At 43.3% G+C, this 25,594-nt stretch overlaps 1 protein-coding gene across 4 annotated transcripts in view; it reads right to left on the bottom strand.

Moving 5' to 3' along the window:
• HIC2 (HIC ZBTB transcriptional repressor 2) overlaps positions 1-25,594 on the bottom strand; it is a 78,326-nt gene that overhangs the window by 43,130 nt on the left and 9,602 nt on the right. Inside the window, exon 1 of one of the 4 annotated variants that reach the window (XM_083874244.1) lies at positions 6,000-6,042. The exons of the other annotated variants lie outside the window; for them this stretch is intronic. The gene's annotated coding sequence lies outside the window, so the exon portion shown is untranslated. Of the gene's footprint in view, positions 1-5,999; positions 6,043-25,594 lie in introns of those variants that run through there. 4 annotated transcript variants of the gene reach the window in all.

Genomic DNA, 25,594 nt, shown 5'->3' with positions numbered 1-25,594 from the left:
TGCCAGCAAGATTTAGTCTCTCTTGTTTGCAATTTTAAACTCTTCTCAAAGTAATTTTTTACTTTTGAGGGATCAGCAGAAGATAATAAAGTGCATCATGCCAACATGTTAAAGCACAGTTTTCTACCAGTATTTCAAATATAATTTCATTTGTCTGGGCTTATAGTAGATTCTTTCTTACCCTACAAAGCACACCAAAGTCTTAAGTTTAGTTTCTCTTTCTTTCCTCCTTCATACCCTCTATAGAAAATAAAAGTTTTATTTTCTCTCCTTCTCTCTTTCCACCCCCAACCTCAACCCCCAATTTCTCTTTTCTAGTTTTATCATACAGCTTCTCTTCCCTGTTTTTCCAGACTCACAGTAAGAAGCATTACTTGATCACCTTGCTCTGGTGCTCCAAAGAAGCAACAGTTGGCTCCTGGGACACTTTGCTCTGTTTCCTCTCTTGGAAGACAGCCAAGGCTTACTCAATTCTCTCTTCCTCAGGTCTGCCACTCAGCCCACTAACCTATCCCCATTTTCCACCCACACTGAACAAGACATAAGGTTTCCAAACTTGTCTGGAGAGCTTAGTCCCAAATTGAGCTCGTTGTCCTATAAGAGATCAGACATGAAACCAATACCAATGCTTGAGAGTTCTCATGATATCTCAAAGCAGGTGACGACCATTATTGTCAGATTCCTAGCATGCAACAAGGCTGATAGGGAGCACTGAAAGATCTGGGCTAGCTAGAGACCAAATTCACTTGCAGTGCCAGTCCAGGGGAGTATACTGAATTCAAAGGAACAGTAAACTTAGACACTGGTTTTCCAGACTGGTCAGGGGAGGATTGGTATTAGAGGACCTGAGGGTAATCCCCAGATTACCCTTCCCCACACTCACAGGGAGCAAATGTCACTTTGCATAGTGAAGCATGCCAGCTCAGGACCATGCTCTATGTTTCATGTTAATGAGTATTAGTGTGGAACCCAACTTCCTTCCCCTCCCTAATTTTTATATAACTAAGGATCAGAACGAGCATTTTGTTTCAGTCTACAATAGTGACAGACAACAGCACTATAGAATAACAGCAAAGGGAGAGAATGAAGGAAAAAAAAATGCAGGTGGTAGACACTTACTGCTCTGGCCACTGCATGAAATGAAGGCTTGAGTGCACATTTTTGCCTGATTGCATAGCTGTCTCTGCTGCCCATCTAATCTGCTTAGAAAACTGGTTTTGAAGGATATGGTTCAGACATACCACTCACATGGGGAGGGGGGAATGATGAGGGGAGAAAAAAAAAAAAAAGTGCTGCAGCTGCAAAAGATAAAATAGAGACAACTAATTTTCTCAGAGCTTGCAACACAACCTCTCCCCCTCCTCCACATGCAGTCACTGCACTGGCAGGATAAGCTGGAGATTCTCCAGTGTAAGCAAAGAAGGCACAATGAGGTGTGCAGGCCCTTCTCCACCCTGCTCCCCACAGGCCTTGGGGGTACCACAGAAAGCGGGGGCTGGCAGGGAGAGAGGGGGACATTCCCCCACCCGCTCCTTCCATCGCATTCCCCGTTTTCAGAGGGGACGTGAGAAACGCTCAGTGCTGGATGTTATGCCGAGACAATAATGAGCGTAAGAGAGCTGCAGACTCCTGCTGTACCAATTGGTGGCTGGGTTCTGAACTCTCATTGTGTGATCCGATTTCTCCTGTCATTCAAGCCGTTTTGCAAACTCCAAGCATACGTTCATTTAAGCCATGTGTCCTGAAATCTAAACAGCTGAAGGGGACAGGGAGAGAGGGGTAGGGAGAGGAGAGCCACTGGATTTCTGGTGACAGTGTCTAAAATACACATTTGCACAAGGAAGTCTCACTTTAGATCGTCACTTAGCAAAACAACTACAGCTGCTGACAGGCAAGAGGTACAGTTTCAAGTGACCATCAGACATAAAATAGGCCAAATAAATTACTGCAGTCTAAAGGGAGTGGGTGTGTGTGCTCTCACAAATGTAACAGAGATAACAAATGGATTACCACTGGGTGACCCAATGTCAAGATTAGCAGCCCCAGTTCTCATTTCAGTTACACCATAGCAATGACATTACCCAAGATCTAGCAGAAGCGAAACTGAAATCAGAGTCCAACTCAGGATGTCAGGGAGGCAGCTGCTTTAGTTTTTTAATGCCTAGAATTTCAACCCAGTTTGCTTTGTTTCAAGGGCCTAAACTGCCTCTGGCAGAAGGGGCAGCAGTCTTTGCCAGCTGCCACGTGATCTGCAAGGATGCTTTCTAAATTGAACTTTTTTTTTCTTTTTTTTCTTTTTTTTTTTTTTTTTTTTGAGGTGGGGTTGGGGGAGAGGAAGTAGGGGATGTTAGTGATAAAGGTAAACAGCGTGAGAAGTATTTTAGCATGTTTTGTCACTTATTTCCATTCTGTGCCCGTGCATACAGTTACCCTCGCCTCTGCACTCTCTTACACATTCACCCATATTTTCTTTGAAAGAATCCAGAAGATCAGTTCTGGCCTTTGAGGAGACTTTGTGTGAGTGGTTGCTTCTTCAGTGAAGTAAAATACAAGGGGTTTTTACAGATATAAAAATAATTTTGAGCTTTCCAAATATTAATTGCTCATGGAAATTAAACATCTGCTAACAATAAACTCCCCAAACAAATAAGAAGATGGTCTCAGTCTGACTGAAATGCTTTCCCCTGCTAATTGCTAAGAACACAATTTTCTTGTCTTTTACAATGGCAATTTCATTAGTTCTCCAATTATCCCAATATTTCAGTCCTTTCTCTTTCACAACAGAATGAAAAAGGTCCAATTCCCATCTCCAACGCAACTTTCAGAGTCCTGCAAAACCAAGTGAGAAACTGACAATTACGAGGAGCCATGAAAAGCCCTCAGGGCAAAGATTGACTTACGTGGGTTGCAGAGTCCACCTGCACACCTTTTCTTACCACATCGCCCACAGCCCCCTCCGAGTCTGCCGAGTTTTCACAAGTATTGTACTACAGACTACACCCGACTGTGGCAACCGGGTGCTGCGAGTGCAAAGAGGAGCTGAAATGCTGATAACCCACTCGAGTGCTTAGAATAGCAGATGCCAGGGGGAGAGAAGGGGGCCACCAGCTGAATTTGCATCATACAAGGAAATAAGTCAGTTGGGCAAAAGCCCCATATGGCTGCTTGGGAATGCAGAGCTAAAAGGGCTTTCACTGCTTGGAGCACTGCAGATCTCCTCCAGCTTCTCATCTCACTCTCTGCAACATGGTGCAGAAGCATACGGAAAAGATTTCAAAACCTCCCAGTACTTCTTACTATACAAGAAAAGCAACTAGTCCTTTGCATATGTTTTCTGCATTTAAGAATCAAAAAGCACTTAGCTACAGTACTTGCCCTCTATCTACTTAATGGAGGAAAGGCCCAGCCTAGATTGCTCGAGGTCAAATAGCAAGTTCAGCAGCAAGAGATGACAAGGGCTCAGGTACATCCAAACTCCATTCAGCTGCTGTACCCATTAGACTGAAGAGATGTTAAACACCTTCATGGCGTCAAGAATGACTAATGCCCTCCCAAGTCAGTGATAGAGAACTGGGAACTCACACATCTCCTTCCTCTTCCCTCCCACTCCAGTATTGTTGTAAAGCCCACGTGATGAGATTTTCCTAATCAGCAATTAAATGGTTAATGCTTCCATTACGGCAGATGGAACAGGACTTGCTGCAGGGAAGGTATGCAGAGAGAAGGAGGAGAAAAGAGACAGCAAGGAGGAAAAAACAGAGAAACAATCCTAAAGGAAAAGCAGTTTTCCCACTAAAAGGGGTGATTAGTTGACTAGACAACATAACCCTTAAGACTTTGTCTAGACTAGGATAAAATGCTACATTATTGAAGGTGTTTGAGAGGTATAGTGTAGGTAAGGCTCATGGCCTTTGAGGATGTGGTAGCCAAGGAAGAGACTAATTAGGACATGTTCACTAACATGTCTTAATGTTCCACGTTTAAATCCTTGCCCAAGAACTCAAGGCTAGGCAAAGCAAAGGTCTCTGATGCTGTTCTAATGATTGTAAAAGCAAAGCCATGACAGTGCAAAAAAATCAGAATGGTGAGGAATTGCTGAAGTCTCACATCCCCCATTTTTCTTATGCTCATTGAATGCCTGGAACATATGCATCTTAAAATATTCACCAGCATTTTACCAGACAACAAACTATGACATTTTTCCTCTAAAAATCTAATCAAAGGCCTAAATGCCAAAAGTAAAACAGACCACAGGCTAACAGTCTGCACTCCTATGAAACTTATCCTTTTGCTACAGTGTTTGCACAGGCAGATTTTAGAAGGAGGGCATGAGAGAAAAAGAAAACAGAACTATGAAGACTATGCTTAAGCCTTCAGCAAAATCATTGTTTTGATAATCCATTACCAGAATTGTTAATTAAAATCAAATCCCACCTCACTAGGACAGCCAGATGCCTCCACAGAGACCTGGTTCTGAGAGTTGTTACACTAAACACCAGGAGAATCACAAAAATTGTAGCTTCTTCTTAACCCTTCCAGCAGTATTTCAGGAACCACCTGTCAGGTTGAAGGACTGATCGTTTCTCTCCCAGCTTGTTGCAGGCTCTAGGTGTGCCCCTAACCAAATAGGCTTACCACTTAAAAGCTTAATTGCACCTGTGGCTTAAACCTTATCCCAGACAGCACTTGGGAGCATTTGGATTTGGGTGTTTCAGGTGTGAGACTGGGGCCTGCCTTCACAAACAGAGCTAGGCAAGTCAGAGTAGGAGCCCCTGGTAAAAGTAGGCAGTACTCTGGGGAGCAGGGAATGAGGAAAAAAGAAGTGCTTTCTCCATTTTGATCGCATTTAACTGTATTTACATTTCCACAGTTGGGCTTGAGTAATGTCCACCTCCTTGTTTGTGACTGAGAGCAGGTTTCAGAGTCTCAAATTTCTTTTCCACAACAAAAAGATCAAAGTTTGAGCCACTTGTGCAACTTAGGTGTTTACAGTGAATTGGTCTAATCGCATGGCAAGCCCTCCCTCCCGTTATCAGTCTCACACTGAGCCAAGCTCCTTCATTCCATAAGCACCAGGGAGGACTGAGAGGAGAGGGCCCACATCTGGTGTGGATTATAACCCACCATCCCTTCTATCTACTCCAACATGGGACCTAAAATACAGTGTGCAAGAGAAGGGTTTAACATATTCAAGTAAGTATTCACTCGGGACGTGGTCTGCAAGGGCTGACAAAGCATTTCCAGGTTGTATTTTTAAAGAAGCTTTCTAAAAAGCAAGCAAGCACTGTGTGAAGAGCCAGAACGAAAGAGAAGACTCCCTTCACTCATCTTCTCAGTATTGCCTAGGTAGTACAGGCTCGTGGTGCATCTTATTGTCAAAGGAAACCTGTGCTGCCTTGTCCAAAGTTACTGGCAAAAGACAGATAAAGAAATACATTACAGTAGAAGTCCATGCAGACAAGCTTCCACATCCCTAACCTCACTTTATCTCATGCAAAAGATACACAAACTTTCTGGGTCTTCATTTTGTAAGCTATGAAATGGAGCTAAATTTTAGGGGTTTGTGAAATGGTTCTTAATTAATAATTGCAAAGCACACATCTTCAGAAGAAAGGTATCATATAAATATTAATGAGCTCAGACTACTGGCAGTATGCATGTCTCTTAGGAATCGTAAGCACCGTGGATGGATCAAAGAGGACATGTAGCTCTAAGAGACAGAGTGGTGGGAGTAGTCTCTGTCTTTAACTGTATTTTAAAGTAGATCCTCAAGACTGTTGTGGATATGCCCTATCAAGTTACAGCAGCTTTCAATTAAAATGACATTTTATCCTTAGGCAAAATTCCACCGCGTACCTTTTAATATTAGCAGGGCACATTTTCACTCGTGTAGATATTTCTTCTACATACATCCATTACCAGATCTTTGTAAATAGGGGTTAAACCAACTGGGAAATAGGGATTTTACCTTCATTTTGATCAAAATAAATACCTCTTACCTAGTCACATTGCTGAAAAACTTCCAGCTCCACTGCAGTGCCGTGACAAGAAGTAGGATGAGGATGTGGCAGCTGTTTGCTTCGCGGTGCTCGTAGCTCAGTCTGGCAGCACTTCAGACATGGAGCTGTCTTTGAATGAATATGGCAGCAAATGCCGCATGGTGAAGGTGCTGCTTCTTTTCCCCTGAGCAGGGGCAGCACAAAACGTGGCTACGGCCACGGCGGGGAGAGGAGCGAGCCCCTCCGGGGGCTGTGCGCGGGCATGTCGGTGCAGCGAGGGAGCAGCAGCAGCAGCGCGGCCTCCGGAGCCGGCTGCCCTGCTGGGCAGGCACGCTGGGGAGGAGGCTCGCAGCCTCTTCAGGAATGCGGGATGGCCGCAGGCCTCAGCAGTGTTTTCCAAAGAGGTGCTTACGTTTGTTTCTCTTAGGGTCCGGCAAGCCCGTGCTTTTTTGTTGTTGGGGGTGGTGGTGGGGAATGAGGGAGAGTTGCCTTGTTGGGGTTTTTAAAAATACATTAGAAGACAAGAGGGAGCAGGGAGCAAAGATACTTCTTTGCCTGAGGAAAATTCAGTTTTATCAGCTGCCTTCCTGCCCTTCTGCAGCTGTAAGACACCATGGACAGCTTTCTGCCTACTTCTCTGCAGCCAGGCATCCTAAATGCTTTGTGAGGCTGACACGTGGCCAGCCAGGGGGTCTACAGCAACTTGCCTCCAGTCTGGGACTGCATTTCATTTCTTCAGCGGAGTCACACCAATGGCCCTCTGTCCTGCTCACCTCAGGTACGTTTCCCTAAGCTCTGCTCTCTGCAGTTGCTGCTAAGACACTGCTGTAGCTGCCTCTGGTTTTGCCTACACTGGAGCAACTGGGACTGATTTCTTAGTGCTGGTAGCAAGAACAAAAATTGGATGGCGTAGACACACTCAGTGCTTGCAATGTGTCCCTGAGCTGCTCAGAGGGAGCACAGCAAAGAGATGGATGGCCTCACCACATTAACCGGCCTTAGCACTTCTTTGGCAAAAAAAAGTTGAAATTTGGAAGATGCTCAGAATAAATAACACCTCTTCATAGTTCAGAAAAAAAAAAAAATTCCCCAGAAATTAATTTCCACCTCTGTTGCCAATAAGAGATGGAGTGTTCGCAACCCAATGAGTGATGTCCAAAACAATGGTCTAATAATAACTTGGATCTACTTGCTGTGCTTGGTGCTAAAAGATATGATAGGAAACGTAACTGTGTTTTGATATCAAATAACATAAATCTGGACACCATGCCAACAATTTTTGGACAAGGAACCATGAACCCTAACCAGAGAGACTGGGAGGTTAATTTCTTCCCTGGGCACACCAGGGAATTTTACACCTCTGTATGAATAATGTTTGCATAGCAAACCCAGACATCAGTCCTAGCAAATACCTCTCTGTAAACTCTAGCCCAAAAGAATCACTTTGAAAAAGGTCATACCACCTCCTGTTCCCAGAATTAAGTTAATTAGCACTTGCCCCTCTCTGTATAAGGTATGGGATCCTCCCACAAAGAAGGTACACAACCAGATTGTTAATAGATGTGCATATGCCCTCTTAAGCAAACAGGCTTCTTTGTAGTATCACTAAGATTCCCTCTGGTCATCCCTGTAGAGCTCCCAATTGGAAGGGAAGCAGGCTGGGAGATGAGTGTAACCAGTGCTTTGCCAGGTACAAGGAGCACAGTGCATGCCAATAGGAGTGCTGATATTTTAGTACTAGGTGGTGATCTCTCCCCATCTGGATGATTTTTATTAGGTTCAGCATCAGCATTCATGTAGGGTGAAATATTTGAACTATGGGAATATTTTTTCACTGAAGTTGAAAGATTTGCAATGCATTTTCCTCTCCGACACACTTTATTCTTATTTCTTCTTATTCCATCCAGGTATTTGTGAAATGTATATTATGGAAGTATTTCACTTCTCCACGTGACCACCTACATGCATGGACAGAAAGCAAATCCAGGTAAGACCTGCTATCAGTTATATCTGGGTACAACTGAAGTTTCATCAGCAATGAAGGTCAACACACTGTTCTGTATTTTCTGTCCACAAAAATGTTATTTTTTCAGCGCACTTACTGAAAGAGGTTTAAAAATAGCCTAGCCCACATGGTTCTTGGGCACAGAAATATTGTCAAAGTTTGCCTGCCACAGAACTCAATTGCTGATTTAGAGTAGTAGTTTAGGAACAGAAACCCAGACCCAAGTGTTTAATTACCAACATGCCCATTCTAACACAGTACAGCACAAACTGTGTAGGATGCTAAACACCCTTTTCTGTCAGCCAGCCATGGCTGCTTGCTCTGAGCACAGCCTCGAACCTGCTAAGCAAGAAAGGATTACACCAAGGACAACAGGCTCCAGTTCCCCAGAGAGAACACTCCTTTGCAGGCCCGTAAAAAAAGGGTTCAGAGACTATTTGTGTCAACTCCCTAAACCACAGACCACAACTAGCCCTCCCTCTGAAGCACTTGCATGCTGCTCCTTGCAAAGCTGGAGCAAGATATGTTGGCATCCAGATCCCCGCCTTTGGGGGCCCACCCATCCCTCTTGGTCTCCTTCCATCCCTTATCACAGACTTGCAGACCCTCTCCCTGGGCAGCAGCAGAAACTGGGCTGTATTTGCCTCCAGGTTTGGCACTGTTCTGTTTCACCATCTCCCTGTTCTTCTGACCAGGGGTGCAGCCTGCCCACTCCGCTGGGTCCTCTGATACCAAGAGGGACATAATATGTAGAGAATCACAAGTCAGAAATGTGAAACTGGCAACTCTGGCATTTGAAACAAAAGGGGATTTAGGATGCAATTGGCATTTCAGCTTTAAAGTTTAAAATAAACGAGGCAAAACTGAACTGTAGAAAAGGAATGGCTTATGGGCAGCTCAGACTTGTCCTAGACTTTTAAGCCAGTCATTTCCCATAAATACTCATAATTTCAAACATAAGAAAGGGAGAGAGGAGACAAAACAAACTGAGTCAACTGCTTACTGCCTTTCTGATTCAGACTCCTTAGCAGATGGAGGACAGAAATTATTCTAGGAAAAAGTTCCTTTTTATGTATCTGGGACAGCCCCCAAAATTTTTACCAGAGGGGAAGAAGAGGACAAGAACTAAACTGCGAACTTGTCCGCACCCTAGCAGGAATTCACCCATTTTTCAGCTCCCACAGGTATCATTAGCATGCTACTGAGAGCAGAAAAAAAGCTGCTAAGATCAAACACAAGCTAGTAACAAAGCTCTTCCTCTTGTCATCCTGCGATGGGCCAGAATTTCTGGCTGCAGCTTGTCTTTCCCTGAAAGGCTGGGCTAGTTCAGAGTCCCTTTTAAAAGAAGTGCCACACTATGAACGTGCTACAGCTGCGACACAGAAAGTGCAGAAGGCAGGAAGTCTGACGTTCACACCAACCTCAGCCCCTTCACTCACACCTCTTTTCAAATAGCTTTAGCACATGGAGCCCACATTTTCACGTTCTCAGAACTAGCTTTATCTGTCACACTGCAAGTTTAAGAGAAATTTTTGAAATAAGTCTCCTTTTCCACATTTTAAGACTCATTTAACTGGGAGCAACTTTTGAATTATTTCTGTAAACTGTTCTCTCTGATTTTTGCAATAAGTTGCCACACTCACTTTTAAAGTAGTATATATAATTTTTAAAAAATAAAATACAGATTGAAACAGCATACCAACTGTTGTCACAGTCCAAAAATGTCTGGATTTTCAAACTTAAGTCCACCACTGTGTAAAAAGGCCACACACATGTAAGTGTCAATCAGGCTCAGTGGCAAAACAAGAGGCTGAGCCTGCAGAATGGCACAAATTTTCCTGGACAGAAAAAGAGTGCCAGTTCTCACCCATCTGGAATAACTTCTGCATTTTTTAATGCAGACTTTTGGAATTTGACTCAAGAAGCCAGGTGCTTGATTTCTGCATCTCCTGCTTCACCATGTTTCATGATAGAACAGGAGGTGAGAGAAATAAGAAAAGTGTATTATTTACAAGGCTACACCCTAATTACACCTAATATTACGATAGTGACTGTTTTTGCAGGCAACTCAAGTGGTCTGTTCTGTGCCCAAAAATTCTGTAGCTGATCCTGTGCATTTTTAACAGAAATACTATCTCCATTACCCTCCTCTCAGCACCAGGATTAAAATAAAGTAACATTCAAAGTATTTGTGGGAAATGGCAAATAAATGGGTAGTAAAGCCTGGAGGTTGCTTGGCAGCAGAAATTAGCTATGGCAAGTAACTCAGTGAGGGCAACAAAACCCAGCGTTGTCCAGCATTTGGACACTTAGCAAGAGACTGATGGGTGAGGGGAAAGGGCCAACCCCACATGATACTGCCAGGTCTCAAGTACTATTTTGAATCAGGTAAACTAATACCTCCTGTACCTGTTCCAAAGCACAGACTAATACACAGTCTCTGTCTGCAAACTCTGCTGGCTGCCTCCTTTGGAAGTAGCATCTATCGTGGTGAAGATCTTGTATTTTCTCTTGGTCTCTCTCTTGGAAAAGGATCCCAAACAAGTGGCAGGGACACAGGGGTTTGGAAGCCTTTGCATGTTTATCTTTACTGATAAGGCTGCAATCCTTGCTGCAAGCACATCAGCCTGTGTCTGCAGCAAAACCTTTTTCCAGTGGATGCCTGCCCTGAAACAGGCTTCCTCGGGACTGGGCAATGCTTTTAACCCCTTAGTGCCCCATCTAAAGAGGCCTTACTTTAGATTTCTTTTTCTTGAAGATGCATCATGTTTTCATACAACTTAAAAAACAAGCAGGTAAGTCAGACCTGCTTTGAGACAACAGCAGTGCAGATCATATAGATTATATACCTCCACAGATACTATCAGAGCAATTCACCCTCAGAGAGTTTCATCTCCCCAAACCTCCTCTGGTCCTGTGCAGATCAAAAGAATTGTCCATTTAAAATAAAGGGTTGCAGCTATCCAAACTGTGGGTGGAACACATAAAAATTCATTAAGAGGACTTCTTGAAATTATTTTGTCTGATTGATTGGCCACCATCAGCCAGAGCTATTTGGATTCTTAGAACTGGAGAATCAAATATGATTCCCAGCTATCTGATCTTTTTCTAACAGGTTAACTAACCTTGTTCATGCAGCTTTGTTAATGAAATCTCAGATCACTCACAAACACGCATGCCAAGGGCAAATATCCAGAAAGTCACTAGGGATCTCCCAAAGCTCACATGCCAAGAGCTTGGACAGCCTGAAAATGACAGACAAGAGGCAGGTTTCATTTATTTGCTCCCACTTGCTCTTTCCCCATCTTCTTCCTACACCACTGAGCCAACCTTGACCAGACAAGTTTCAGTTAAGCATGTGCTTTGCCAGAGGTGTTTTTAAATTATGTTTTTAAAGTTTATTTATAGTACACACGCACAGTGCATGATGCTTTCAGGGCTTCTGGAGACTTCAGCATGTCAGGCAGAACTTCACCAGGTGGAAGGACCATGATTTCATCAGCTGGCCCATGGAAAACCACCTCCTCCTCAGTGTGTCTGTGTACCCCAACTCAAAGACAGAGTGCAATAAAATAATTTTTACTCCATTATTTCCTACCCATTATTCATAACATCTATGATCAACATACTGAAATTCCAATTGAAAAAAATATAGAGAAATCCAAGTGGTCTCCCTCCAGCTGATCTCTTACCAAAACCAGCAGCCCAGGAGACAATGCGACAGTTCTATGAACAATTTCCCATTAGGGCAAGGGTTGGAAAACAGTGAGGATTGGAAAACTATGAAGTGAATTGGATGAAACTTGCAGGGAGAGTTACATGGTCCAGCACTCCTTGCATGTGGAAAACAGTAAGTTTCATTTAGGGGTTTGTCCTAAATGGTTGTATTTGACCCATGTGACCAGTTACTCTTTTCATAAGAAAAATGTAACATCACCACAAGATCATTTCCAAGCAGAAAAGTAAATATTTTCAGGAGCAAGCCTCTCAGCTTAGTTCTGACCCTAAAAGACAGTTGTTCTCGTGGTTTGGCTTCCAAGCTATACGCAGCACAAGTCTGTATTTACTGCACAAATCTCTGCCATTCACAAGAGATCCTCCATCCTGCTCCCTGTTCTGTACCTGGCCTGGGCAGGGAACATCCACTGGACAGGCCCTTCAGACCAAAGGGTGTGTTCCTGACTGGTTTCAGGACAAGTTTAACTTTCCCTGCTCCAAAATGTTACAAGTTGCTGAAATATTGTTTCCTCAGCTGCACAGCAAATACAACCAGAGCAAGTTACTCAGAGGAATGGCTCAGAAACCACAATTTTAGGAGGTGGCACAGAGGCGTTGTGAGAGGAGAAGAAAAGGATGTGGTAGACAATTTGCTAATGCCCAGAAACTCTCTGTCTCGGAACAGGCGAGCTGCACGCCAGAATGCCTCGGGAGAGGGCTGAGTCCATTGCTCTTTCCACAACAGCAACTCCTTCTAAATAAAGATGTCTTTACACGCAGGACTTGGGAAGCTTAATTCAGATTAACTGAAGTTGTGAATTTAAAGTGAATTAGCTAGACCACATTGTAGCTCTGTACAGTATTCAGTATTAAAAGGAACTTTAATTTCATTTATGTCGTTCTACTAAATTAAGAGCATTTTAATTCTAAGAATGCCCATGCAGGGATTAGTGGGTTGCACAAATGATGAAGTTATATGCTATGCTGGAGCTGAATGTGGCACAAGGAAGTCTCCCCACTTCCACGCTAGAAAATGCTCATTTCCCACCTACTTAAAAATAAGCTAACTAAAATAATAAATTTTATTATTCTAATTACCCATGCCTAAAAAATCTAAAGCTGCATTTAGAGAAAATTGCTTCTGGCTCTGCATCTGTCTTTTGTTTCAATCTATCAGACCATATACATTGTTTAAAAGTTAAAGCATCAGAAGAAAAAAGAATATTGATATAATAAAAAAATGGGAAAACACAACAGCACATAAGAAATATTCATGGCATTACTTGAAAAAAAGCCAGACACCAGACCCAAGCCACATCAGCTGCAGTCTGCCAATGGACCTGGATCTAGACTATTCCATGAGCTGCTGATTTGACTACCTAACAAAGAGGATAATTCTCAAGGTTTAGAATTGTGATTGTTACATTGTTTGTTAGCACCTAGGTATGTTTCCATCTTAGTAAGTAGTGTGGACCTCTTACAGCTTTGTCATGGGTCTTACAACACCACAATCTAGATAGTGGCTTGGACAGAACATTTCTTCATCAAAAGGCTCAGCAAAAATCGCTTCACAGAGGAGAAATGACAGGTAATGGTCAATCCCTAGCTGCCGTTTGGGAAGAGACTCAACCTCTCTGCTTCAGTTTACCTAGGATCGCTGGGAGAGCTTGCAGCAAATCAGGAGCATAGACTATAGAGGTCCAGGTAGCACAAGGGAGACTGACCAACTGCTTGAAGTGAGAGAAGTCTGGTAACTGTGGTTACTAAATAGGCTGAACCTATTCAGCCCTATGTGGAAAGATCTTCCCTATGTGGAAGGGAAGAATACGTGCTGCTTTCCATGCCACCCCTTTTTGAGCTGGAGAGGAAGCAAAATAAGGATAAAGAATTTTTATTATAGATCTTAGGTAAACAACACTTTGGCTCCAATGCAATCTTCCTCAAGAAAGAAAAACAACTTCTCAAGCAAGTTCAGATTGTTAAACAGGAGACAGATAAAAGCATTGCCTCAGAATGCAAGGAAATCCCAGGCTGGCTGGTTGGGAAAGAATTAGCAATATGTAATTAAAAAGAGCACTCTCCCCTTCCTCATCCCTGAGGTGAACACAGGTCCTGCATATTACTGACTTCTACATCAGCACCAGACAATGAAGCTATCACTTGAAGTCTTCCTCCTTTCTCCCCAGGCCTCTCTCCCTCATGCTTCCAGTTGATGGAGGCTGTTTCACACCATTTCCTGCAAAGGTCCCTGTGTAGCAGGTCACACTGTTTGCATGTGCAGCTTGTGATGAAAGATTTGGCCACTGGAGAACACCAGGAGGGAGGAAACCAGATAGCAGCGCTTATCGTGACTTGTGATAGAGGTTCAGTGGTCCCCTGCTGGTGGCCTTGATTGAGCACCAATGGAGCCAACCCTCCTGCTCTGGTGTTTAGAAGACAGGAGCAGGGCAGAGCTCAGATCACACTTCACTGCACAGAGTAAATCCTGTCATTTGGTAACACTGCCTGGAACAGTCTCTTGGCATTGTCTGCAGACAATGATTTCAGCAACACACGATGGAGCTCAGACTCCTTTGCTACAAAAGGTGGGGACTGAGGACCACCGCAGCACAGGGCAGTGCAGTGCACAGTGCAGTGGTGCAGCTGAGCCGTGCTGTTCCTTGGCACCCAACTCCACAGGCAGGGAGTCTGTGAGAATGGCTTGAGTGCAAGTCTGTCATACATGAAGAGAATACCCAGCTACACACTGATGTAAAGGCTAGAAACTCCCTCACCTCGGGGCATAAAGCAACCACCAACTTCCTCTATGCACAAGTTATACCATATTTGTTTGTTTTAGGAGTTCTGGTACCTTTCCCTCAAGCATCTGGTGTTTCCCTGTTTTGGAGAAAGGATGCCAGGCTAGACAGACAGATCATGGCTTCCTTCTGGTATGGCAATTACTGCATTCCACCCTGGAAGGGGGAGAACACACTGGGGAAAGCAAGGAATGTTAGATGGCAAGTTCCAGTAACACATGGCCCCATTAAATAGCCTGCCCTCCCTGCCTGGCCCTGCACAGTCATACCAGCAGCACACCAGGAGTACACAGCAGCACAACTTGGCCCTTTGCATTCTCAAAGAGTCCTGTGTTCCACCACAGAATCTGGGAACAAAGCTGGGCAGGGCTCAGCCCTCATCCTGGAAGTCATCACATGTGCAAGAAGCAGGATGTTCCCATGCAAATAAGTGAGTTACAGAACAAGGGCACGGAGCAGAGTTGTGGTCTGCAGCACAAGTTAATGCAAAATACAGTATTTAAAAACAACAGATCTGACTAGACACCATAGTCCCTTAATATCAGGTTGGATCAGTCATTGTCCTATAGGATCTGTGCCTCTATAGCCAAAAAAAATAAACAACCAGAAAACAAAACTCATCAAACGTTACCTACAAAACCAATTTGTACAAACTTTGAGTAAGTCAACCCACTTCCAGCAGAATATTAACTAACTGTATCAGTCTATGAACTAGGGGCTTGGGAGAGCATTTATACATTAAATAGGCATTTAGCAAAGCCTCTTTCTTCCTGCTCTGGAGCCAGAAGGCTCCCAAGCTCCCCAAGACAACTGTAATTTGGGAAACTCAGACCTGCCTTTCTACCTAAAAATTCTTCTCTTTGTTGACTTTGGCTCTGTGCCAGTTTAGCCATCAATTCCAGGTCTCTTGATGGGTGTGTCAGCAGAAATTGCCAGCAGATATCTGTCCAGATTAGCTGCCCGGACACCATCTCACTCATGGCCTGCCCATGGATACCCTTCTTGAAAGCAGCTGCTGCTGCTGCATTTATCCACTGGAGCCCTCATTTCCTCACTGCCCATCTGCTGCAGGGGAGGAAGAGCCACACAGACAAGACACAAATAACTGACTGACAGGGAAGACCTTGCCCCACCAGACAATAAAGACCAGGAAATCCAAAGCCTGCACCTACCTCATGAATTTGTGCTGGTTTTTAAAAGCAGAAGAAGAATGTGGATAAGCAAATAGAGATACGGTTGAACGACTTATCTAAGTTTAGACAAGCAGTATCTAAATAATGCTATTTTATCTTATTACTGTAGCAAATATGAGAATTGATTTAATAACCTAATGTTGGTTTTGGACAGTAGAGGTCTGCATCGATGGACCAAGACACTAATTATATTATCTTATCAAATCAGTGTATAATAATAGAACTTCTCTATGCATTGATGGAGCTAGGCTTAGCTCTGCATGAGAAAATAATCCCTGAAAGACAGGGAATGAGACAGTATTTAGCAGAAACTCCTTGTGCATAGTTGTTATTTTCTTTCCCTTTCAAAATATTATTATCTTTAAGGTATTGCATGACGAGAAATTTCCTCGATAATCTTTATTGCTTGTTATTTCACCTCTCTCTATCTTTCTGAGAGGTAGTCAATATAATTTTCCAAAAGACTTAAGTAAAAGGGAAAGAACTACTGGTGCATATGCAGATCAATTCATTGTAAGCTGACAATAAAGCTTTTTTCATCAAGGTACAAGCAAAATGACTTGCTGACATTAACTGGCAAGTACTTTGCATTCATATGGTATCTTTCATCTACAGACTTCAAAGCATCTGACAGGAGGCAGGCAGGCCTTGTTTCGTCATCCATCCAAAGAAGAAGGTGCAGCAGAGTGGCAAGGCTTCCCCAGAAGGTAAAACCATTAGCAGAAATCTAAATGAAGTGATTCCCAGTCCTTAAAAATGAACTACTCTGCCCCAGTACAAATTACACGTGCCCCAGAGAGCAGAGCCACCACTGACCCACACCCCTCTGAGAACTGCTCAGGATTCTTTAAGAATGTAAATTTAATTCATGAGCAACTAAACAAGCACAGAGCACAAGAATACTCTTCTACACACAGGGAAATGACGAGGATCTGAAACCATTCCAGATCTGAAGTTCTGTAGTGCTCCAAGGAGGAGCACTCCTTGAGTGAACCTGCAGAAGCACAGGTTTTCATTCACGAGGAGAGGAAGGGAGATCCTGATATATAATCTACCAAGTGTTTAAATAAACCTGTTCAGATGAAGATCTCTCCACAGAAAAACTAGGACTGTAAGAAAGGTTATGGAAGTCATTTTTAAAATACCATCTTATAGAGAGTAAACCTTCTTTCAGCTCTTCATCTTTTTCATATAGCTGAAGAATGCTGACTACCTAGAGCACTCAAATGGCCAGCAGAAACTCTTTTTAACATAAATAGGAAAGAAAAATTCCTGCACAGTGCTATTTTAAAAGAAGCATATGGATTCCTCTAGGTTTGAAAATAGCAAACAAAAATTATGCCAAGGCAATCTCTGGGGCAGGCAGTCTTTCAGCATTGGTCAAAGAAACTGCAATAGAAATATTTTAAGACCTACTCTCTAGTTATGAGATCTCTCATGTCCTGTGGAGCTGGACAATATTAGAGGCCACTAAATCCTGAAGTTTATTTTTCTAAAAGTTTTCACTTCAAATAAAGCTTTGTTTTAATATGTATGGGGCCAACTGTTAGAGCATTGAGGTCCTGGTTATTAGCCAGCTAGAGCTCATGAATTATGTTTAGTGAGAAGTTTATTGGCTCAGTAAACACCATTCCAGTTCCCCTCACTCCTGAATCATGGAAGCCAAACCAAGAGATATTCAATGCCATATTACCACTAGCACCAGAGCAACTATTATCTGATTACAGACATTTTATTTTTTGTAAGGAATTTGCTATTGCATCATTTAATACACGGAAGTCTTTAAATTTTCCAAGGCAACACACAAAGAGTAAGTAAGTGTTTGGTCCTGTTTATCATCTTCTAGAGAATATTTGTTCCATCTCATAGCTTTCCAAATCCAGGCATTGCAGAAATGCAGTCCCTCTAACGCTTTGTAAGGCAGGAGTTTGGCCAGGAATTTTTAACACTAGCAAGGTGCTCATGAAGATCTGAAGTGGAGCCAGAGCAGCCTGAGGTGGTGTTAGTGCTACCTGGCCTCACCCCATGTGAGCAGGCACCGGGAACCTGCAGACCAAAATGCAAGGTAGGCATCTCTAGAACAAGCAGGACTGATGAGTGGCTGTGCAAATCCAGAAGCAACTGCTACTTGTGTGGCTGGCTTTGTCCTGGGTTGTAACTGGTTACCTCTCACTGCCATGAGCTAAAGCCCCAAGTACAGGGAGTAAGCAATGATCAGTCACTGTGCAGTGGCTTGTTTGTGTGCTTGTTGTTCCAGTTCTCTGGAATAGCTAAGATAGCCAGAAGACTGTACAGGGACTGTGTCAGTCCTTGAGGCAAGGAAAGTTAATTTAGTTGGGAGAGTAAGGATGAAAAAAAGAGTGCTATAATAACAGTAGTCTATTCTGGTAGTAAAGTAAACAGTAACCAAAGGAGTTTAGGTTCTCCTCCCACTTCTCTACATCTGTCACACCACCTTGGCCAAATAATGCAACTGTTTGTGTCTCTGCTTCCTCTCTCTCCTTTTGCTTTCTATCTACTATTATCTACTATTACTATTACTACCTACTATTATCTGCTATCTCCTACCATCTACTATTTAGACTGGAACATTCTTCAGGGAAGAGATTGTGCTGGTACAGCCCAGTGACAGCCTTAGGGTTCTGCAGTCCCTAAGCCAAACATAGTCCAATTTACATAACACCAACTATGAAATCATGTATTCTCATGTAAATGCTTCTTCTGATATCCTGAATCTGTCCTTATGACAATGAAGAAACTTGGCAGTACAGATCCTTAATGTCCAACCTATCCCACAAGGACATATTATCACAAGAAGCACCTCTGGGGAACAGGCAGAGTTAAAATCTTTCCACCCCAGCAGTGGTGAAAGACAAGATACCCTTCTCTTTAAATTTAACCCTCTCCCTTCCAAAGAATGTCTGGAATTTGTACTATTTCCCAGCAGAGAGTAGAAGGCAAAGACTTGGCATGGGGCAAGACAGATAAGAGCAGTTGCCTTCTCTAGGTTTTGTTAACTCTGTGTAATTGCTTAGGGCATGTGATGGTTAGAGAGAGAGACATCTGCCAGAGACAGACTGCAAATCACTAGGATAATTCCAAGCAAACAAAATCCAGTTTACAATGTGGTTGTATATAAAACACCTCTGTAAAACTATGGTATAATTCAACTGCTGCAGTTTCATTTACAAAGTAAGGATTCAGTTCTCCCTCTCAAAATCTGCCATTTAGGATCACTATGACATTGAATAAAGTCTTGGCAATCCTCTGGGGCACAGGGTGAAGGTTGATTGTTGTTGGAAGTTTCTCTAAGCAAGGCACATTTAAATATCCTGTTTTGCAAAAGGGCCCATATTGCCTTGCCTGTGAATTCAGGTTCCTTTACCAGTTTAAAATCTGGGTTAAAGCAATTTGCTTACATTTGGAGTCCTTTTCCAAAATTAATGGTGCGTGGTATTCGGAGTTGCAGATACAAGACAACCAGATACTCTGCTATTATCTGCTCTGCATCATGCATCTACCATCTACAGTTTTCCTGCTAAGCTTTGTTCACATGGACAGCCCACTCCTGCAGCAGTTGCACACTTAGCATCCTAATGATATTATTCTTGGCTATCCTGTTAAACTCACAGCGTAAGGTGGATGCACAGGAGTGAGCCCTGCTGGATTCTCAGCAGTTTTTAGATGGCTCCAGATTGCAGCTGGCCTTGGGTGGAAGTTTTCATAAGCAGTGATGAAGTTCAGAGCTTTTCTATTCAAATAGGCTGTTGACTACTGCTGTCTCTATCTCTTTCACTTCTGTAGTGATAATTAGATTACCCAAATGTACTAGGCTCACAGCTACATCAGACCACTTGGAAGACCCAGTTAGTGCTGTATACAGCTGCCAAATTGCTTAGCTAAATTTCACACAGGGGTCACACACACAACTGTGACAGTTGATACTTGTTTCACTTTGCCATTCAATGAGGTACTTTTGGATTACTAATTTCTTGTATGTCTTGGGTGCTGGCTAGTTCAGAGATTATTTTGTTGTATCCTGACAGGCAGTTGTTAGCTGGACCCTAAGCCCTCAGCACACACATTTAAATCTCTCTGATCTGGAAATCTGGGTGGCATATCTGCTCAGGAGTCACACCCAGAGTAAGGATCCTGCCCATGTTTATTTCAGCGCTTCTTGAAAAAGGAAAGACAGAAAGGAAGGGAATAAGAAAGAAGCCCAAAACCACAACACAAATTTGCTACTCCAACTTACTAACAGAACTGACCTCCAAAGTACAAACAGTAACAGAAAATTATGATAGTCACACTTTCTCATTGTATTCCTCCAGGTATAATATATAATGTTACCTTAATGCAAACCACTTTGGAGTAACAATCAATGAAACACATTAAAATGCAATAAAAATACTGGGTTTAGGATAAAAATGTGGTTCCAACCTATGGGCTTGTAAAGGAAAAGTCAGCAGAGCCTTGCTCCTCTTGTAGGTAAATTCTGAAGTTTCATCCCCTTGTTCACAAGCCAGGCGGAATAAAAATATCCACCTACACTAAACCAAAGGGAGCCACTCGTAACCCAGACACAACCACAACAGACATTCTCGACAGTCCTTGGCTTAATAGAACACTGCTTTGTGGTTATACCCACCACTAGGATTTCATCTTGCAAGTTCTAGCACGTTTAATTTATTCCAGGTCATACATCAAACATAATATTAAGATTTAAGATGGCATTTGAGATTGAGACTTTCTTTTGCAGTTTGAGTAGAGAGAACACAGTTAGGACTGTGGGTGCACGAGCATATTAATACATAAACACAAACCTGCAGCCATCACTCAAGAAAAACAATTGGTCTTTAAGAGGGGGGAAAAGTTGTAAAAAGAATCAATTCCATTTAATAGCTCTATAAATCAATTCCACCAAAAATCAATGGGAAACTACATCCACCATGTGCCAAGTAACTCCTACACATCAGGTGCAACTGTCCGTGACAGCGGCCACGCAGCAGCTCTGCCTGCCAGGAATTCAGGCAGCCAAGGGCTGGAGCAAGAACCCCAGCAGTGCTCACATTGCTCTTCTGAGAGCCCCAGCAGTGCCCACACTGCTCTCCTGAGAGCCATGGCACTGCCCATGCTGCCCCCTGAAAGCCCTGGCACTGCCCACACTGCTCTTCTGAGTGTCCCAGCAGCGCCCACACTGATCTTCTAAGAGCCCCAGTATTGCCCATGCTGCCCTCCTGAGAGCCTCACCAGTGCCCACATTGCTCTTCTGAGAGCCCACACTGCCCTCCTGAGTGCTCATGCTGCCCTTCTGAGAGCCCCCAGCAGTGCCCATGCTGCCCTCCCGCTCCTGCCATGGTGCCTTAGCCCTGCTCACTCAGGGGAGCTGCAGCCGCGGTCCCCAGGAAAGCCACTGCTCCCTGCACATCTATTCATGGAGCCCATGCTGGGACCAGCCCTGCACTGACAGGAGCCATGTAGCCCCCACCTTCAGACACCGTGGTGGCAGTCCCACCTAAAAATCAGTGAAGGAAAGCTCACATTTCTTGTTCAAGCCAGGCATCTTACATGCCCAGGTTTGAAATGAAGTGTGACTTCAGGATTTTCCAGCAGGTTTTGTGCCACATCAAGCATCCCCAAAGGGGAGCTGACTTAGGCACAGATATGGGGAAGGTGGGAGGGGAACATTAAGAATGTGCGGCCCATGGGCCAGCAGCATGCATTAAATCACACACTGCTTAAATAAATTACTTGTTTAAGCACAAGTTCAAGAGTTCCACACTCTGTCAGTCTTGCTAGTTCAGTGACTCCCCCAGTGACTGTACCAGGCCGCTGCCCTCTCACTTTCAAAGTGCAGCTCAGTTGCGTTTTCACATTTATAGGTGGTGGGTGCCCCTTCAGTGACTGGAGAAACCCTTGGGGCTTTCATTTTGTGCTGGCAGCTCTCAAATGACTCTAGAAACAAAACCCCTGGGGCTTTTGTTCTGTGTGGCAGAGCAGAGAGGGCATGGAAGATTCTGGCTTTGTTAAAACCTGTAGAAAAATTCATGTCCTGTGTCTTCCCCTTCATGTGCTTCACATGTGCTGTCATGTCTCTGGGCCATTAGAGACACACTGTTTAAGAAACTCAGATCTAGCATTTTTGCAATAGAAAAACTTGATGAGTTGGCCTCTGCTATTCAGCACTAAGTACCAAACCCCATTTTTTCCTGTTGTAACTGACTGTCAAGTGTAACTTGACAGCTACTGCACACAGAAACACTCATGTCTGCTATTATACATGTATATTTTAAACAGAGAAATGTGTATAACATTTATATGCGTATAACAAATAACGAACAATTTAATGAGAGGGCTCAGGATTGTCCCTGGCAGGGAATGAAACTATCTACTGCATCTCTCCAAGACTCTGTGACCCAGCTGCAGGAGGGATCTGATCTCCAAATTGCATTTTTGATCTTGAGCCTGATCTTAGCAATCAGCACCCTCAGCTTACTGATTTCAGTGGGATTTGAGAGCATTTGATATCAAACCTCCCATCAGTCACAAGTTTCCCCTAGATGTAAGGACATGCAGTTCTGGAAAGCAAGACTTTGACATAGGCTGGAGGTTTGATGTCAGTAGTAAGTGGGAATTGTACAATCAGGGGCTTCAATCTAACCACTGGTATTTAGCAAGACAAAGCAGCAATACATTGAAGTCTGTTTCTTTTGAATTATTCCTTAAAACTCTGTCATATGACTCTTCTGCTCCAGAAGAATTAATCAAATATTAAAAAGTATACTAAGGGTAGCTGAAGGCCATTGTCAATAGAACTGCCAGATTTTCCTGCAATTAACAGTGGAAGTTTCTCATTTTCCCTGTTCCTAAATGGATCTGCAGTGATACTTCATTCACTAGGATTTCAGTTTCATACAAGTCAGGAAAAAAATATTTGTGGCAAGTAGCCTTGAAGTATTATAATAAGGAAGGGCGTTTGCAGAGAGTTTTGAAACACAGATCCTGTTCTAAAGAGAGTCTGTGCACAAACAGATCCCACACCAGCACTTGTATGGATGTAACTTGCAACTGTTTGGTGGCTCTCTGAAGTTCTGCAGTAGCTCAGAGCAAAGAAATTACTGATGTATTTATGAAAGACAGTTTGAAACATGGTGTAAAGTTTGTGTGGAAAGAGACAGAGAAAACAGATAGGAATAAACACAGCCCAGGGAACAAGATTACAGTGATACAGCAAATATGTAGGAATGGTTGGGAAAAGCAAGTGTGTGCACAACTGGGGAACAAGAAAAGAATCCAACAGGTTAGATAACCAAAGCATAAATTGCAATAAGCAGACACTATGGACTAGGAGTTGAAGCCAGATTAGGGATCTGAAGTGTCAACTTGCATTTAAAGACTATCATAGTTTAAATAATCATAAGCCAAATTGCATAATAGGCAGATGAGATGAATTGAAAGATTAAGCTGTGAAAATTTACTCAGAGAGAGGATTGTAAGGATCTTTTATTTTTAAATCCTGCTCCTGAACTCCTTTATACTCAAGGAAAAAAAAAAATCTTAAATCCCATTTCCTGCCAGTATAGGGCTAAAATGTTAACACCATATTTCATAACAGTTAACGTAAAACAGGATTACTGTGCTAACTTGTTCTTGAAGAGCAAATACACTCTAAAAACTAGATTGAGGAGGAGGTAGATTTCTTTCTGACAAATCTGCCAACAAGAAGCAGGACAGAGAAAACATATTTTTCTCAATGGCTTCTAGGGATGAACAGAATTTAAGTCTGTTGTTCTCTGTAGCACTGATGTACTCTTTCAGTTGGACTTTTTTTTGTTCAGTTATTTGCTGTAGAGATCCACTTACTATGAATAATCATGCTTTTATTTCCTACTCAGATGAAGTGCTTACACTTTTTTCAATGAAAGCAAAAGAAATGTCTTAAGTTTAAAATAAGCCAGAAAGATCTTATGAAGAAGATCCAATGACCCATTAGAAGGAATAACTTCTTAATACCAGCCAAGGAACTGCCTCCTAAGAAAAATAAAGATTCAAACCCCTACCCAAGCAGACTTGCCAGCCAGCCTTCTCTGACACCACAGTCTATGTGGGACTTGCCTGTGTCAAAGCCTTTTACACGGAGAGCACTTAGGCAGCGAGTGTGTGACACATCCAGCGAGACTCGTAATGTCTTGCCTGTTTTCTCTTGAGCCTCTGAACTGTGACCTCAAAGCAAATGAATCTGAGAAGAAAATACATTAATCAGGCATTCACTCAGCCAGGCTCTGGGTTTTTAAAGCAGGGATCTGAATCAGCTATATTGCCTCCCACTTCTTTCCTGATACAATTAGTCAGCATCTGCCCCGGCAGCCAACCCGCTGCCTCGCAGAGGGGGGGACCAGCAGCTGCAACTCCCTTGCCCATTGCTACTTCCTAGCAGGCTGCAGAGCCACGGAGAACAGCTTCTGAATCCTGTCTGGTGAAGGTTAGCATCCCTTCCCTGTGCTCAGGGGAATGAGAGGAGCTGAGAACAGCTACCACTTCCAGCTTCTTTGATTCCCTGCTTCAGCCCAAGTGCAGGTTCAGACGTGTCCCAGCCACACCTCTCAAACCTTGGGCCAAAGCCATGCCAGCTCCACACACCTGTTGGAGGCTTCCCCACATTTTAAGGGAATCCCCAGAAGGGGATTTGCAGGTGCTCCACTCCCTTCAAAGAGAGCAGGCAACAAATCAACCTGGGAAATTGGACCCATACCATTCAATGTGGCCCTCTGACCTTTTTCAAAATGTTCTCAGCCCACCAGGCTGGCAGGACTGAACTTTATAGCTAAGTGTTTTGAAAGAAGCGTGTGCTTTTAAAATCCAGTTGAATTTTTGCTAGGGGAACTTTACAAAGGCATCATTAGTATATCCACAGGAGTTTTGCAATTTTAGGTTACAGGTGATTACAGCAAATAAACAGGCATGCAAGTCAGGGTCGGAAGCAGGCTTTTACTTAGAGCCTGCCTCACCAGGCACTTGGAAAATAAATAAACCCCCAAAGCAGTTCTGTTTTACCCAACAGCTTTAAGGCTCCAGCCCCACTCCTAGGGCTGGATTGTGCAAGCTCTTACTCCAGCAGTCACACTGAGTTCAAGCAAAGTGCCTGAGTAAGCATTTGCAGAATCTGAGCCCCCCAGCCAGTTATCTATACAGCACCTATTTGGGCCTTGCATTGCAATCTCTTTAGCTGGGGACATGGTCTGGATGTGTATTGTCAGCTGCAATGGGCTATATCTCCATTTATAGCATTAAATCTAATTTTTGGTGCCAAGTGCAGCATTAGCCTTACAATGACATCTATTAAAGACATTTTCCCCTGAAGACTGTGATCTGACCAACAACCAGTTTGCACTGCTCATATTTTTATTTTACTACAAAATCACCATGTTTATATGACCTTTCCACTTCTCTAATTTCAAGCCTTTTCTTAAAATGCAGTACAACAGGCACTGAATTACAGAAATCTCACACCCTGGCATTACACTGACTTCACCTGAGATGCTGCCATCCTTCCTTCCCTGAAGATTTACAAAACAGGGAACTTAAAATTAAAGCAACAACCTTGACTGGTTAGCCTCCAGTAATGTGTAAGTTTAGCAGAGGCAGATTAGTTTTCTCTGTGCCATCAGAAGCACTCCTGATGGGCACCCAGCCCCTTCTCCCCTGCCAAGACACTGAGGAGGCAGGGGACAGCAGCCTGGCACAGCATGGAGCACTTCTTATGGGAAAAAAAATGGCAAGTTCCCCTGAAATGCTGCATCCTGCGTGCCTCAAAGGACAGCTGCTACCTTCTCACTTACAAAAATGTGACCCCAGCCAGTCAATCTACAGCACTGACACTGT

This window comes from Zosterops lateralis (assembly GCF_965231275.1).
Source record: "Zosterops lateralis genome assembly, chromosome: 17".
NCBI classification, from domain to species: Eukaryota; Metazoa; Chordata; class Aves; order Passeriformes; family Zosteropidae; genus Zosterops; species Zosterops lateralis.
The sequence above is the reverse complement of the archived record's forward strand: the minus strand, read 5'-3'. Positions and strand labels throughout refer to the sequence as shown.